Source organism: Choloepus didactylus, chromosome X, assembly GCF_015220235.1.
Source record: "Choloepus didactylus isolate mChoDid1 chromosome X, mChoDid1.pri, whole genome shotgun sequence".
Classification (NCBI taxonomy): domain Eukaryota; kingdom Metazoa; phylum Chordata; class Mammalia; order Pilosa; family Megalonychidae; genus Choloepus; species Choloepus didactylus.
Genome location: NC_051334.1, coordinates 170,260,936 through 170,276,807, shown reverse-complemented (window position 1 = coordinate 170,276,807; position 15,872 = coordinate 170,260,936). Strand labels below are relative to the sequence as shown.

The 15,872-nt window shown below is 40.5% G+C and overlaps 1 long non-coding RNA gene across 1 annotated transcript; it reads right to left on the bottom strand.

The window, feature by feature from the left end:
* Positions 1–9,851: 9,851 nt before the first annotated feature.
* On the bottom strand, positions 9,852–15,516 carry LOC119523715. The gene is made up of 3 exons (XR_005214657.1): positions 15,270–15,516; positions 11,531–11,591; positions 9,852–10,232 (listed from the first exon to the last, which is right to left on the bottom strand). It is a non-coding gene; the product is annotated as an uncharacterized LOC119523715 (long non-coding RNA).
* Between the last annotated feature and the right edge of the window lie 356 nt (positions 15,517–15,872).

Sequence of the window (15,872 nt, the reverse complement as noted above, 5' to 3'; positions counted from 1 at the left end):
AACCTCCGGGCCGCGCCCTGGGTCGGGCCGGGGCAACTCAGCTCGGAGCTCCTTGGACCCGAAAACAGCCACACCCGCCTGTGAAGGCGGCCCGGGCCGGTGCGGGGACAGCAGGGTTGCGCGCCCCGGGGCGGGGGGGCGCCAAGAACAGGCCGAGGAGCCCAGCTCCCTCCGGGGCGCAGCCAGCTCTGGCGCTTTGGTCTCCGGTGTCCCAGACGATGCCCCAGACGATGCCCCACCCGGTTGCTCTCTCTTGTCTCCTTTCGCTGCCCCACGCAGGACTCGGCCCAGCGTCCACCAGCCAACGGCGCCTGCGCAGAACAACGCCTAGAATACATTTCGGGGAAATACAAGCTTGGTAGGAATGAGTAGTGACAACCAATAACCCTTTACTGAGTGCTTGCTCCGTGCTTAGCATGCTGCTTTACACTTTCCATGGTGACTATAGTGAAAATACATTTTGGAAATGGTAAATAACTGAAGGAAGCTTGCATTTCTTACTGAAAACCCAAGCTAAATGCTTCCACCACCACTCCCGCCCCCCCCCACACACACACTTTTTTTGGAACAAGGCATGGGATAAATAAATATATTACTGAGAACTGAAAGTCTGTGAAACGCTTTAACAATCGTTCATGAAAAACTTTGCCACAGCTGGACACCTGTCAGTGCAAAAAGGTCTAACGGAGAGAATCAAAACAAGAATGAATACAGGAGAGCTCACACTTTGTGAAAATATTGAAATAGCCATCAGAGAGAAGAATCAAGGTAAGAAATCATACAGTATTTGCCCTCCTTATCTAAAGGAACCATATGTACACTAGAAACAAGGTCCTGAAAATATTGAAAATATTGCAGGTTGAAAACATAATAAATCAAGTAATGGAAGTGTCAGAAATGTGGTAAAACAGATTCAAGAGTTTGCAAGGCTTGCTAGCAGGAAACCTATAAAATGTGAATAATGCAAAGTAAATTTGCCTAGTGAAAACAGCTGACTGGGAGAAGAAGCTAAGCTGAATGCTTTGTATCCCATGAAGAATTTTATTTTCTGCAATGGAAAGTGATCCAAGAAAGGCATTGCTTAAAATCAAATCCTCACTTGAACCTAAGCAAGAAAATTCCAGATGCTAGAGGTAGCTAATAATATTAGAATTCTGCAGTCAGAAATAGAGGAAGTGTTTGTCCTAAAAATATAAAAATATATCGTGCTTATCTTTTGAAAATGTGGAGTTAAAAATTAGTACACCAACTTGGAACACAAATTTGGTTGTCAAAGCTTTGAGGTTTTTCTTTCAATCAATGAAGTTACACTAGGAACTTTTTGGTGGTAAAGAATATGAGAGACAAAAACCTAAAGCAAAATATATAACAAAGTGCCATCTGCAACATATAAGAAGATTCTTGTAATATAAATTTCTTCAGAGTACCTTCTATCCCAAATAATATACTATAAGCTAATTTCCAACCCTCCTTCCACTGTAATAATGCTATTTCTTGGTACAGTGAAGACTTTATGGTACATAGTCTTTATTAATGAAGTTGTAATAAAGTCATTCCCTGAGGATGGGGTGGGGAGAATATTCATCACCCAAGCACCTTCTTTGTTAACCTCAAACTGCTTGTTCCCTCCCTGTTTTGGTTATCTATTGCTGGATAATAAATTGACTCAAAACTTAACAGTTTAAAGAGACAAGTGATTTTAATCTCACAGTTTCTGAGAGTCAGGAATTTGGGAGTGGTTTAGCTCGATGTTGCTGCCTCTGAGTCCCTCTTGTGATTGCTGTCACGATACCAGCAGAGGTAGTAACTATCTGAGGACTTAACTGGGACTAAAGGATCTGATTTCAAGATAGCTAGGCAACTGGCTCTTGCCAGGAGGCCTCATTACCTCGCTGCTTGAGCCTCTTCACAGGCTGCTTGGGTGTCCTCACAACATGGGAGCTACCTTCCTGCAGAGAAAGTGATTCAAGAGAAAGCAAGAAGGAAGCCACAATGCCTTTTAAGACCCAGTCATACACGGTCTTTTCCACCATATTCTATGCATTAAAAAAAGTGTCATGAAGCCCAACTCAAATTTAATGGGAGGAAAGTTAGTCTCCACCTCTTGAAAGGAGGACTATCAAAGAATTTGTAGACATATTTTAAAGCCAAAATGTACTTCCATGCTTCTATGTATGTGCCAGCCCTTTATTTTTCCCAGTTTTTCTTCAGTTAATTAGGTCAAATAGAATATATTCATGATGAATCTCTTGGCTATAGTAATGAGATGAGGTTAATATCCTGGACAATGGGTTATTATTGCTGGGAGAGTACAGTCCTAGATTATATTCTGAGTGAAAAGCAGGAGACATGATTGAATTTCAGGAAATGGGCTTTGGTTTCCATCTGTAGGGTCCTTATTTTACCTATTAATCAGCAAATCCTTTACTTCTACTGCTGTAAAAATTACTTGCCTGGTGGTAATTGTGACTACACAGACTGGGTGGCATTGAAGGTAAAGAGCCCCACAGCCAGAAGTAGGCGTTGGGGCCTGGTTTCTCACTATAATTCAATGCTGCATCCAAAAAAAAACCCAGCTAAGCTATAAAAAATGCAGTGAGCATCCATTTATGCATGTGCATCAACAAGCTAAATTTCTAGAATTGGGGAAACCACATGTTTTATAAGCATGTAATAGCCAGAATCTATAAATAACTTCTACAATTCAACAACAAAAAGACAAAGAACTCAATTAAAAATTGACCAAAGGACTCAAATAGACAGTTCCCCAAAGAAGACATGCAAATGGTTAATAGGCACATGAAAAATGCTCAGCATCATTAGCCATGAGGGAAATGCAAATCAAAACCACAATGAGATACCACTTTACACCCACTAAAATGGCTACTATTGAAGAATCAGAAAATAACAAATTTTGGAGAGGATGTGGAGAAAGAGGAACACTCATTCATTGTTGGTGGGAATGTAAAGTGGTGCAGCCACTGTGGAAAACACTTTGGTGGTTCCTCAGAAAGTTAACTACAGAATTACCATATGACCTGGCAATCCCACTTCTAGGTATGTACCCCAAAGAAGTGAAAGCAGGGACTCAGATATTTTCACACTGATGTTCATAGAGACATTATTCACCATTGCCAAAAGATGGAAACAACCCACATGCCCATCAACCAATGAATGACTAAATATAATGTGGTATATACATATAATAGAATATTATTCACCTGTAAAAAGGAATGAAGTCCTGATGCAACATGTTTGAACCTTGAAAACATCATTTCAATGAAATGTCTGACACAAATGGATAGATACTGCAGGTTCTACGTATATGAAACAGGTGGAATATGCAAGTGCATACAGAAAGTAGGGTACAGGTTGCCAGGGATGGGAAGCAGGGAGAGGAAATGAGGAGTTAATGCATAATTGGGTAGGGTTTCTGTTGGGAGTGATGGGGAAGTTCTGGTAACAGATGGTGGTGAGGGTAGTACAACATTGTGTATGTGATTAATCCCACTGCATGGTATGCTTGGGAGTGGTTGAGATGGGAAAGATTATGTTGTATATATGTTTCCAGAATTAAAAAAAAAAAAAGAGCTGTCAAAGATACAATAGCAATTAAAAGTAGTACATGAGCCTGGACTAGATCTAATAATGGAGGAGAAAGGGCCCAAAAGGGCACTACTGGGAAATGTGAAAAAAAAATTGGAATATAGGTCAAAAGCTTTATAACAATGTTAACGTTCTTGAACTTGATAACTGTACTTAAGATGCTTACAAAAGTGAGTATCTATGTTCTTAAGAAATGTACATGGAAGTATTACATGTTCAAGGAGCATGATATATACAACCTACTCTCATGTTTATAAAACTGAATAAATAGTTAGATGAACAGAAAGGTAGATGGATAAATAGAATGATATAGCAAATGTGGAAAAATATTAAAATTGGTGGATCTGCCTATCAGGATAGGTAGGTTAGAGTTCTTTGTATGGATTTTGCAACTGTCTCATAAATTTGAAATTGTTTCAAAATAAAATGTTTAAATAAAATGTTTAAGAAAAATTTCTAGAGGTGGTATTTGTTAGTGGACATATGCATTAAAAAATTTAATAACACTGTCATATTATCCTCCAATAATTATTATGACAATTTACCCTCCTACAAAAGCATATGAGAGTATAAATTTCCACTCACTCATTCTGAAATCTAAATTTTCCTTTGGAAATTGGAATTCTCATGCATTGTTGGTGTGTGCCAGTTCGATGTATTATGTCCCCCAAAACACCATTATCTTTGATGCAATCTTGTGTGGGCAGACATATTAGTGTTGATTAGATTTTGGAATCTTTTGAGTGTTTCCATGGAGATGTGATTCAATCAACTGTGGACAAGACCTTTGGTTGGATAATTTCTATGGAAGTGTTGCCCCACCCATTCAAGGTGGGTCTGAATTAAATTACTGGAGCACTGTATAAGCTCAGACAGAAGGAGCAAGCTTGCTACAGCCAAGAGGGACACTTTGAAGAATGCACAGGCGCTGAGAGAGTAGCTGCAGATGAGAGACAGTTTGAAGACAGCCATTGAAAGCAGACTTTTGCTCCGGAGAAGCCAATAGAGGAAAAACACCCCAAGAGCAACTAAGAGTGACATTTTTAAGGAATTGCAGCCTAGAGAGGAACATCCTGGGAGAAAGCCAGTTTGAAACCAGAACTCTGGAGAAGATGCCAGCCATGTGCCTTCTCAGCTAACAGAGGTTTTCCGGACACCATTGGCCATCCTCCAGTGAAGGTACCCAATTGTTGATGACCTACCTTGGACACTTTATGGCCTTAAGACTGTAACTTTGTAACCAAATAAACCCCCTTTATGAAAGCCAATCAATTTCTGGTGTTTTGCATTCCAGCAACATTAACAAACTAGAACATGGCGAGAATGTAAAATGGTAAAATTCAGCCATTGTGGAAAGCAATATGGTGTTTCCTCAAAAAGTTAAATATAGACTTACCATTTGACCTGACAATCTCACTTCTAGGTATATGCCCAAAGAGAGAGAAAACAGGGTTGAAAACAGATACTTGTACAACAATGCTTATAGCAGTGTTATTCACAATAGCCAAAAGGTAAAAACAACCAAAATGTCCATCATCAACTGAATGGATAAACAAAATATGATACATTTACACAATGGGATGTTATTTGGCCATAAGAAATAATGAAGCCATGAGACATGTTACAACACGAAAGAATCTTGAAAACTTTGTGCTCAGTGAGATAATCAAGACACATAAGGAAAATTGTCTGATATTACTTATGAGGTGACTAGGAATAACAAATTCAAAGAGATAGAAAGCATCATTTAATAGCTTCTTCATTTTGTAACAGAAGTTTGAATCTCTTAGGTGAATATGTGGAAAGGTAGCAATAAATGTGTGTTCATTACCTGCTGTAGTACTTACTCAGTAATAGAATCAACCTCTGTAATTTAAAATAAAACACCTAATGCTAATTTAGTTTTTGTGTAATCACACAGAACGGAAGTCAGATATGGCCACAAAAATCAGACATTTTACAGAAAAATGAAGGCAGATTTTACGTCATGTAAATAACAGATTCCTGTGAGTTAAATTGTCTTTGTACACAAAATTCAGCTAACCTTCCCATTGTTCAATCTGTTATCATCTCAGACATAGGGAACTTTTCACTGGCTTTATAAATAAAATGATCAAAGCTTCTTTGGTAGTTTGAATTATGTACCCCAAATAAAAACATGTTCTTAATCTGAATCCATTCCTGTGGGTGTGAACCCATTGTAAACAGGAACTTATGAAGACATTTTTAGTTAAGGTGTGGCCCAACCTCATTCAGTTGGGCCTTAATCCTACTACTGGAGGCTTTATGAAGGGAAAACCATGGGGAGGAGCTGGAAGCCAGAAGTCAACAGAACACAGAAGAAAAAGGAGAGTTCATGGCCATGTGACATATAAGCCAAGGAACCCAAGGATTGCAGGTCAGCCAGATGCTGCAAACCCTGGGAGGAAGCAAGCCTTCTAGCCTCTGAAATGATAAGACAATAACTTCTCATTGTTTAAGTTGACTTAAACAATAAAATGAAAACATACAAATATATAAAATGAAAATATATCAAGCTTTCCCTGAAAAGTTATTGTGTATTTACCATCTGTTTATCATGGAGGGGCAACTCAAGTTTTCCAGAAGAGTGTAGACAAATATTCAGAATATGAAATTGCCTTCTCTTTTATTAGAATTTCTGATATTCACAGTTCTCATACTTATGAACACCTTATTTATTTCCAGTTTCCCCAAAACATCACTTCTGTCTGTTAAGGCTGAGAACACTCTGAAAACCAAAGTATAGAAGTTTACTGAGCTAAAATAGCACGCGTGTGGAGCAGAAAGAAAAGAAAGTTACTGTTCAAGGGGCTGGTTCAGGGAAGCAGTTTATAAAGGGAGGATGTGGGGGGATGGAGAGGGGCAAGGAACATCTGAGTCGCAAGGGAAGCATGGGCTACAGGAGCTGTGGGGGGTGGGCATGAGTTGTCCAGAGTTCTTGGGTCACTGTCTGTTCATTAGCAACCCCCATAAGCAGGACCACTGTGCAAGGCTGTGGCTATCTGGTGAGGATAAACAGACTTGCTGGCATCAGTGTGACTTTTATTTACAGACTCTCTTTTCTACCAGGGGCAGAGGTTTCTATCAGTACCACAAGGGATTGCTTAAGAGAACTCCCTTTAGGAGAATCCAGGCCAATTCATTCTCTCTTCTCTTCAGACCCTCCCATTTAAAATTTCTTATTGGTGATTCTGACCTATGCTCACTATCTCCCCAAAATCTCAAGGGAGACAAATCAGGACCTCCAAGTGGCCTCATTAAAGCCCCTATGCCCTTAGTAAATTTGAGGTATGGGACATTTCCCCCCTCATAAACTGTGCTGGTTTGAATCTATTATGTACCCCATAAATGGCCATGTTCTTTTAATCCAATCTTGTGGGACAGACCTATTATGGGTGGGACCTTTTGATTAGATTGTTTCCATGGAGATGTGACCCCACCTATTCAAAGTGGGTCTTTATTAGTTTACTGGAGTCATAAGAGAGCTCAGGGAGAGAGAACCCAGAGCTGACACAGACCCAGACACTTGGAGTTGCAGAAAGAAGCACATTTGAAGATGTTAAGAGATGAAGCCCAGAATTTTCCCTGGAGAAGCTAAGTGAGAACCCACAAATGCTTAAAGAGAAAGCCACTGGAATCAGAAGCTTAAAGCAATGCAACCTGGGAACAAAACACCAGCAGACACCAACCACGTGCCTTCCCAGCTGACAGAGGTGTTCTGGACGCCATTGGCATTTCTTCGGTGAAGGTATCTTCTTGTTGATGCCTTAGTTTGGACACTTTTATGGCCTTAGAACTGTAAATTTGTAACCAAATAAACCCCCTTTGTAAAAAGCCAATCCATTTCTGGTATATTTCATTCTAGCAGCTTTAGCAAACTGGAACAGATTTTGGTACCAGAGAAGTGGGGTGCTGCAGAGTTTGTAAATACCAAACATGTTGGAACAGCTTTTTAAATGAATAAGGGGATGATTCTGAAAGAATCTTGCTTTGAAGAGACTTTGTAGAAATATGGACTGTAAAGATACTTCTGATGCGGACTTAAACAGAAATGGTGAATGTGTTATTGCAAACTGGAAGAAAGTTGATCCCTGTTTTAAAGTGGCAGAGAATTTGGCAAAATTGATTCCTGGTGTTGGGTGGAAGGCAGAATTTGAAAGTGACAACCTGGGATACTTAGCTGAACAGGTCTCCAAACTACATATGGAAGATGCAGCTTGGCTTCTCCTTGTAGCTTATAGCAAAATGCAAGAGGAAAGAAATAAGCTGAGAACTGAACTCTTGGATACAAAGAAACCAGAAACTGATAGTTTGGAGAATTCTGAACCTTTAGAAAATGAATCCCCAGAGAATAGTGCCCCATGTGCGTATTTAACCAAATATGGAAATAGCCAGCCATTGCAGGAAAAGCCAGGATTGGTAATGGAGATATCCAGAAAGGATTTGTGGAAAGCCCTATTGTCTGATAGTTTTGATCCCTGTATGCTGTGTGGGAAACTGACAAATTTTTTACAAGATCTGTGTGAACAGCACCACTGCTGGCCTGGACTAACAGAGACAGAAAAGGTACAGATGGAAGAAAATATAACTTCAAAGGTAGAACCATGGAAGCTAAGGTCTGGAGTCAAGAAAACTTGGGACAGGCGAGCGGACCCATCCATGCACATGGAGAGGGTGAGTTTGCCCTGAGGGTTAGTTTGCTGCCACCTAAGAGCTCTCAGATGCTTGGGGAATTGAGGGGAGCCTGGCTGCTCCATTGTTCAGAAAGAGTTGATGCCCCAGGCTTAAGAAAGGGTGGAGCACCTTCCCCAGAGATTGGGAGAGCCTGGCCACCACCCCACTGTTTGGAGAGGGGAGAGCCTGTGATCCAGCAATGCAGAGAGTCTGGGTGGCACCCCTATGTTTGAGGAGGGTGGGACTGAGAAGAAGGTGGTCTCCCCAATGTGTGGATATGTTGGAGCACTCACCCCAGTGTTTGGAGAGAAAAGGGCTTCCATGAAGGCCCTTGGAAAGGGTTGGACTCCTGCTCTCTCAAGCCCCAAGGATAAAACATTGTTCTGTAAATTTCAGATTTTGAAATGTAATGGAGTTTGCCCTGCAGGTTTTAGGAACAGTTTTGGACCTTGGAACCCTGTTTTTTCTCCCCATGGCAATGGGAATGTTTATCCTATGACTGTTCCTCCTTTGTATGTTGGAAGCAGATAACTTCTAAGTTTCACAGGTCCACAGCCAGAGGGGAATTTTGCAATAGGACAAACCATGCCTGTAACTGATTTGATAAGACTTTGTACTTAATCTTGTTCTGAAATGATTTAAGGCTTGTATGATATCATGGTGGAATGAGTGTATTTTGCATAGGGAAAAAACATGTCTTTTGGGGGTCCAGAGGGTGGAATGTGCTGGTTTGAGTCTATTATGTTCCCCAGAAAAGGCCATGTTCTTTTAATCCAATCTTGTGGAGGCAAACCTATTGTGTGGGTGGGACCTATTGTGTGGGTGGGACATTTTGATTAGATTGTTTCCATGGAGATGTGACCCACCCAATTGTGGGTGGGACCTTTTGATTAGATTGTTTCCATGGAGATGTGACCCCGCCTATTCAAAGTGGGTCTTTATCAGTTTACTGGAGTCTTAAGAGAGCTCAGGGAGCGAGAGAGAGCCCAGAGCTGGCACAGACACAGACACTTGGAGATGCAGAAAGAAAGATGATGCTAAGCTAAGAGATGAAGCCCAGAGTTTGCCCTGGAGAAGCTGAGAACCCACAGACATGTAAAGAGAAAGCCACTGGAATCAGCCTGAAGCAACACAACCTGGGAGCAAAGGACCAGCAGACACCAGCCACACGCTTTCCCAGCTGACAGACATGTTTCAGATGCCATCGGCCTTTCTTCAGTGAAGGTATCTACCTCTTGATTCCTTAATTGGGACATTTTCATGGCCCTAGAACTGTAAATTTGTGAACTAATAAACCCCATTGTAATAGCCAATCTATTTCTGGTATATTGCATTTCGGCAGCTTTAGCAAACCAAAACATAAACCCTGCAGACCTTCCAGCGTCTCTCAAGAGGGACCCTCTCTACCACAAATTCCCAGACTCTGCAATGTTAGCAAACACCCTGTTGAGTGTGAGTAGCCAGAGTTCACATGACTGAGGGCTTTGGGTAGCACAGAGATGGGTCAGAAGTAAAGAGGCTACATGAGCAAAGAACACATCAATCCTAGAGAAGTGAAAACAGTTTCAATTTTAATAGTTCCATCAGGGGAGGTATTTGTTTATCCACACCATTTTCTTGGATTTTTCATAATCCCCAGAGAACACAGATGAGTAATATACATGGTGTTTTGGCAAAGGCCAACTCCACCCAGGGGTTTCCATTGTCAATGCCCACAGCCACTTTGTCAGGTCCTCATCATTCTTGTGTCTCCCCAGTTGTCTACCAAGTAAAAAAGTTAGCATATTTTTGGGGGGTAGGTTGTGTTTTAAGTATTCTTCCACCTTCTTGGCTCTCAGTGCAGACATTCTGGGATTGTTTTCAGAGTGTTTTACATCCATGATTGCTTGACTCCACAAATGGCTTCAGGAAGAGACCGGGACAGAGAAAGCCTGAAAAAGTTGATGGAATCCATAATTATTTATAGGAAAACCCAGAAGCCCCTTCTGCACTTCCACCTCCCTATCCACCCCCCATACACAATTGGTCATATGCGTCTGCTTTGGAGCATCATCTGGTTTAACATGCCAGCTTTATTATGTCTTTGATTCCAACATATATGTAATTCTAGTTCTATAATCTCTATTCTGTTCTGTTCCATTGACATATTTGTCAATTCCTGTGTCAATTGCTAATTCTCTAAAGGAGGTTTTGTTTCTACTATGGCAAGCTCCCCCTCTTGGATAATCACTTAATTTTCTCTGCAAGATAATTTTATATACACTCATCCAGTTTCACACACACACACACACACACACAAAAATCCTGTTATAATTTATGGTTAGGATTGTACTGAATTCAGATTAATTTGAAGAATAATTGATATCATTTCAAAAATTAGTCTTCCTTTCAGAAAAAAATGATAATCCTTATATTCTTTTAGTGTCCAATTAGGAAGTTCATAGAATGTTTCATGTGTATTTTCCCCATTTTTTTGTTAATGAAATTTGTAGGTGTTTTGTAATATTTTTCACCAAAGTGAATTGGATATTATATGCTTTTATATTATATTTCTTGATTAATTTTTGGAAGGGTAGGCAAAATTTATTGTTATATGTTTAACTTATATCTACCAACCTTTCCTGACCTCCTTCTTAGGTGATTGCTTTGGTTACTCTAGGAAGACAATCCCTTGAGAAAATTTTGCCACTTCTTTTTGTTAATAAAGTACTGTACATTAATAATGGTTCTCATTCTTCTCCAATTTGTTTAAGACACTGAACACAGGTTTCAGACTGTCTTCACATGGTTATATATGTGCTAGCTGGAAACCCAGATGACTGACACTTCTCTGCCGCTCAAGAAATGGAGTGTGTAACCTGGATCCCTCTCACAGACTGCCATACCTAGATTTCCTCAGTTGTCATGTGAGATTCACCAGACTGGGGCAACCAATATGGAGAAACAGCACATGCAATCATAATAGCCATGTCAGATCCTCAGGAGGGGAGCAGTTGACATGCCCTACCTCTTAGACAATACCTGCATAGGTCATACTTTAATATTTAAAATATAGTTGCTCTATATCGGAGATTGGAAGGTACTAAAGCATGAGAAATATGCTTACTCACAACCAAAATTTCTACAAACACCCCGCTTATGATGTGAAATGTGCATTATACAAGTAATAGTTTTGGAGCCATGGTAAAATGCTGGATTCTGTGATTGAGGAGGAAGTAGAGAATCTTACCTTGGACCGAGTTCTTGATTGGCACTTGAGGCCCAAATCACAAGTCCGTTGCCCAATGGCCCTGTTAAAATGCAATAAAAACACAGTGTTAGTAAATTTTAGTAATCTCTCCCTCAGGAGTTTTAGTGGAGAGGTTTTGCACAAAACAGAGAAGAGCTCTGAGGACAAGGAAGCTGAATGACCAGAGAAGAGCTCTGAGGACAAGGAAGCTGAATGACCAGGGAATAGATAAGGAGACGGTACTCATCCATATGTAATATTCACTCCCTCTTTCAGCACCTCTCACTCACTGTATTCTGTTTTTAACCAGAAGTAACCCAGGTGACGGTGGCCAGTTTTGGGATCTTGCTATTGGGTCTCAGGATTCTAAGTGCCATTGTGAGTCACCATGACTCCTGCTGCTTAACCAATCAGATCCTGAGACTTAGGAAGAAAGAATGGAAGAGACCAGGAATATTTCCTCTCCTTTGCCCTCTCTTCTAGACCAGTTGCCACTCCTGCAAGAACAGTTGCTACTCAGAAAAACCCCTGTGTTCTGGGGGGTAAAAGTTCCAGATACACCAAGATAATGTAGCATATATATTTTTAATATAGCATATCTTTTTATTTTGAAAAAATTTCAAACTTACAGGGCACTTGCAAAAATAATACAAACCCCATACAGAGAACTCCTGTATAACCCCCATTCAGATACCCAGATCCACCAGCTTTTAACATTTTGCACAATTACCATACCATTCTATCTATCTATTCATCAACCTAGCTATCTTTCTATTTATCTATTTTCTAAACATTTGAGAGTAGGTTGTATGCATCATGCTCCTTGAACACTTAATACTTCCATGTACATTTCCCGAGAACAAGAATACTCACTTATGTAACCACCTTAAGTGTAGTTATCAAGTTCAAGAAATTTAACATTGATATACAGTTTACATTCTATGCTCCAGTTTTTTTCATATGTCCCAATAATGTCCTTGTGGGCATTTTCTCCTCCATTATTAGACCCAGCCTAGGATCATGTATTGCCTTTAGTTGTTATTGTCTGTGCCAGTTTGTATATATTATGTCCACCAGAAAAAGCCATATTCTTTAATGCAATCTTGTGGGGGCAGACATATTAGTGTGGATTAGGTTGGAACCTATTGGTTCAGTGTTTCTATGGAGATGTGACTCATTCAACTGTGGGTGAGACCTTTCATTGGATTATTTCTATGGAGGTATTACCCCACCCATTCAGGGTGGGTCTTTATTGGATCACTGGAGTACTTTAAAAAGAGCCACACAGGCCTGGACTCAGAGTAGCTGTGAGTGTCATTTTAGAAAGCAACTGAGAGTGACATTTTGAAGAGGAGCTGCAGCTAAGAGAGGACAAAACTCCCCAAGAGCAACATTTTGGAGAATGCCATATTGAAACACAACTTGGGAGCAAGTGGATGCTAGCCACATGCCTGCGGAGCTAACAGAGGTTTTCTGGACATCATTGGCCATCCTCCAGTGAAGGTACTCGATTGATGCCTTACCTTGGATACTTTATGGCCTTAAAACTGTAACTGTGTAACCAAATAAACCCCCTTTATAAAAGCCAATCCATTTCTGGTATTTTGCAAAAGGGCAGCATTAGCAAACCGGAACATCGTCTCTTTAATCTCTCTCCTTTTTTAAATTGTAAGAACATATATAAGCCATGACCTTTCCTATCTCAACCACCCCCAAACATACAATTCAGAAGGATCAGTCATGCTCACAATGCTGTACTACACTCAACACCATCCATTGCCAAAACTTTCCCGTTGCCTCAAACAGAAACCCTGCATCCATTAGGTATTAACTCTCCCCTCTCCCTCTTCCCCCATCCCAGCAACAAGTACTCTACTCTCTGTCTCTATGAATTTGCACACTCCAACTATTGCATGCAAGTGGAATCATGCAACATCTGTCCCTCTGTGTCTGATATATTTCACTCAACACAGTGTATTCAAGGGTCATTCGTGTAGCTGCATACATCAAAACTTCTCTCCTCTCTATGGATGAACGATATTCCACTGTATGTATACACCACATTATGTTTATTCATCTACTGATGGAACTTTGGGTTGCCTCCACCCCAGCCATTGTGAACAATGTTGCTATTAACATCAGTGCACAAATATCTGTCTGAGTCCCTGCTTTCATTTATTTTTAGGTACACAACCCTAAGAGAGATTGCTAGGTCACATGGTATTTCCAAGTCCAACTTTCTGAGAGAACACCAAACTATTTTCCACAGTGGCTACACCATTTCACGCTCCCACCAACAATGTACTAACTTTCCCTTTTCTCCCCATCCTCACCAGTGCCTGTTACTTTCTGTATGTTTAAGACTAGCCATTCTAGAGCTAAACACAGACTATTTAATCAAAATAAGCATCTGTTTAATATTTAACTACCATTTGATTATGTCTGCTGTCACTGAATCAAGGATAATCTTTTTAAAGAATCCCCAACTTAACACAGATCCTATCTTCATTAACTTAAATTTTCTTTCAAGAGAATAATTTACATTGTAGTCCAATTCCTTAAATTTTAGGTAGATCATTTGTTTTCAGAGGTCTTTTTCTCTATTTAGCTCAATTGTTTAATCCGACTCTTATTTCAGTGTCTTATCTCTTTCTTTTCCTCTGCTTCCTGGTACTGTCACTTTTCTTAGAAATGCCCTGAGATTTGAGAACATTCTCTCTAGAATAATCTTCTATTTGGTGACTCTATTCAATGTTGGCTTCAGTTAGTGGGCAGGAAACAGAAGGAGAGACACCATTTTAAAGAGATGACACAAAATACAACTGCACAGTGCAGTCTAAAGATCTTACAAATGTGCACCACTATGTGGCTCTGTTTACAATCAGTCACACAACTGTTCACCATAGGTCATTTTATAAACACCATAAAAACAAAATAGGGGTTTGAGTCTTTAAGTAATTCATCCCACAATAAATTGAAAGCTACTTAAAGTCAGAGGCAGTCACCTTCAATAATCAAGTCTTTGAATCAGAAATTAATTTTCAATAGATACTTATATGGTGCTAAAATACATACATACACATTTTAAGGCATCTGAAAACCCAGCATCTAAGTGATTTGAGCAAAGCCTCTAAGATCTGTAAAATAGAATTTCTTAAAAGCACCAAACTCCCTCTGCTATAAAAGAATGAGGCTAGACCAAAGAGGGGTTTGAGTAAATGTAATGCTCTGCTACATTGTACTCATTTCTTGCTCACCATTATAATTTCTAATATAATAAAGAGCTAATTAAAATGCTGAGAACACATCTAAGATGGAACACTTAGGCAAATATTTTTATTTTAAAAGAAACTCATGGAGGAGAAAACATGGCGGCATAGAGAGACATGGAAGACTGTTAGTCCCCCCAGGAACAATTCATAAATGACCGAAAAACTAGTAAATAACCAGGAATAACTGCGGGGAGACAAACGTGACTGTCCACTCATCATCCACCAACCTGAATTGGGAGGAATGCCCGAGATCGCAGCATAAAATCTGTAAGTAAAACTGCGGACCCGCTCTGAGAGCCGAGAGCCGAGATCCCCTCCCTCACAGAAGCCGCACAGTGTTAGAGAACAGCACTCTCCGAACAAGCTAGCCTACCACAGCCCAACTCCATCTGGGATTTTAATGTTAACTGCTAAATACAGACAGTGAATCCTCAACAAGCAGACAGAGGCTTTTGGGGACAACTGACCTTGGGAGAGTTGGGGGACATATCTGTCTCAGGACGGGAAGCCCAGAGGCTGACGGGTGAACCTGGGAGCTTTTCTGTCCCTTTCACTCTCTGTAGAGGAAACTGCAGCCGCTTTCAGCCCGCAGCGCTTTGCAGTAAAGACAGACTCAGCCATTTTAAAATCAAAACACTTTGATCAGCAGAGTCAGAGAAACAAAGAACTTCCTGATAGGCAGTGACCTCTTTGGAGGGGGCATAGCTTCCCAAAGGAAAGGGAGGGGCCCAGCTTCACCGCCCGCCTTTCCGGAACCAGAACCCAAAGCCTGGGGGAGGAGAGCCACAGGCCACACCCCCTTACACAGGCAGTGACAGACTGCACCTGCCAAAGAGAAAAGCACAGGTGTATTAATCCTCTAAGAAAAACCATCAGGGGAACCAGATACTGAATATTTCCTCCTTCTGTGACCTGAACCTGTTCTCATCTTGGAAAACCTAATTGGGGTGGCCTAGGAGGTCAGATGCCTAGACAACAGAAAACTACAACCTACACTAACAGAAACGAAGCTATAAGCCAGTCAAAGGAACAAACATACACTTCAACTGAGATACAGGAATTTAAACAAC